The sequence below is a fragment of the Trichechus manatus genome, unplaced genomic scaffold (assembly GCF_000243295.1).
Source record: "Trichechus manatus latirostris isolate Lorelei unplaced genomic scaffold, TriManLat1.0 scaffold00529, whole genome shotgun sequence".
Classification (NCBI taxonomy): Eukaryota; Metazoa; Chordata; class Mammalia; order Sirenia; family Trichechidae; genus Trichechus; species Trichechus manatus.
The window spans coordinates 28,604-30,400 of NW_004444465.1; the positions used below are offsets into that span (position 1 = coordinate 28,604).

The following is a 1,797-nucleotide window of genomic DNA, read 5'->3' on the forward strand; positions in this document are numbered from 1 at the left end:
TAGACAAGGAAGTGTGCACGTGAGCAGTGGAAATGCTCATGTCTGTCTCCCGAAGTTCCTCGCCGGTTCATTGACGTACAGCGTTCTTGATACCCCCATGAGCACAGAATTAAGGTGAACCGACAATGCATGGGGGTTCAGCAAGACTCAAAGTGAGTACAAGGTGTCAAGCACAAGACAAGGCAGATTCAAGGCATGACAGATTCAGAAGGTAAAAAAAAAGAAAAGATCGTCTTTTTAGATTCACATACTTTATTACGTACATGGGCAGTGAAAGGAAAAGTTGTCAAAGGTGCCAGCTCCTCATGGCCCTGTCATAAGACGACACTCAGAAAGGGGGCCAGAGGACTGCAACATATGTAATTGGATACTCTGTTGCTGTCCAGTCCATGCCCTGCTGCAGCTAAGCAGGTTTACATCCTGGAGCTGTGCCCTAAGGAGGGCTAGCTGAAAAGTCCCACACCTCACTGCAGCCAGGGAGGTGGGTGGGAGAAGTGCCTCGTGGCAGCCTCCCACAAGAAAGAGAGGCAGTATGAGAAAAGGGTCAAGCTCCTCACAAGACCGTCTGTCTTACGTTCCTGGGTGGAGGACAGGGTATTCCGCCAAGATTGGGTTCTGACCTGCATGGCCTATGTGGACAGCTACAGGGTGGCCAGGACACCATGGCAGAGCCATTCCCCTGCACATGGCGTGCCTAAAACTGATGGGGGCACTAACAACCCCTAGAAGAAATGCTTTCCTGTGCACTAGAACTTATTTCAGGATTTTCAGGCTGTGAAAACAGGCAGGATTTTTTACTGACAGTAAGGAGATCATCAGCCATGGTAATTCAATCTCCCTCCAGTGTTAGGGATTGAATCGTGTCCACCGAAGAGATATGTTCAAGTCCTAACCCCTGTCCCTTGAATGTGACCTTCTTTGGGGTAATAGGGTCTTTCTTTGAAGATAAACCCACTGAGGTTGGAGTCAATTCCGACTCATAGCGACCCTACAGGACAGAGTAGAACTGTCCCATCGGGTTTCCAAGGCTGTAAATCTTTACAGGAGCCCATTGCCACATCTTTCTCCCGCTCTTTGAAAAGAGTATCGGTCAAGAACACTGGGGAGGGGTGGGGTGGGTAGTCCTAATCCTTTCTCAGTGCAGTTTCATAAAAGAGAACAGACGTGCAGAGACGGTCGGGCAGAGACCAGTAAACGCCAAGAGATAGCCGGGAACTGGCGACAAGGAAGATTCTCCCCGCCGGAGCCCACAGGGAGCATTGCCCTGCACGAGGCCCTGAGGACAATTTACGCGTGCTCTTCAAAGCGACAAGCTTCTCTTTATTCTAACAGGTATTTCTAAGAAACTTTGAGTAATCGATAGAAATGAGCCAGCACAGAACCTCACCTGTCGCTTGAAAAGGTCTCTCGCTAACTAAGAATAAAAGTGCAGGAGACTCCTCATAAGCGCAGATTCGCACTCCCGCGGGTAAAAACAGTATCTGCGTTCCGACTGTCTCCACAAGAGCAATAAAACACACTAACCAGGCGCAATTACGCAGATCGTCGATGCCACCGTAAAGAGCAGGTTAAGCAACGCAAAGCAGTTCTAACGTTCCAACAAGCAAAAGTCAGGGGAAAGCGCGAACGCAGTCCCCCACTACCACAAATTATGCAGTCGAGTTTCCCACATTTGGGGAAATCGCAGGGGTCAGCACATCCGGAGTGCAATGGATAAGCCTCGCCCTGGGAAAACCACCTTCGTGATCATGGTATCTCCCCTGCCAGGTAAGTATGAGTTGCTCGCCTCCCGCCACC

General features: G+C 49.9%; 1 non-coding gene across 1 annotated transcript; it reads right to left on the reverse strand.

The window, feature by feature from the left end:
- Positions 1 to 1,611: 1,611 nt before the first annotated feature.
- On the reverse strand, positions 1,612 to 1,775 carry LOC111819405 (U1 spliceosomal RNA). Its single transcript, XR_002823051.1, has one exon. It is a non-coding gene; the product is annotated as a U1 spliceosomal RNA (small nuclear RNA).
- Between the last annotated feature and the right edge of the window lie 22 nt (positions 1,776 to 1,797).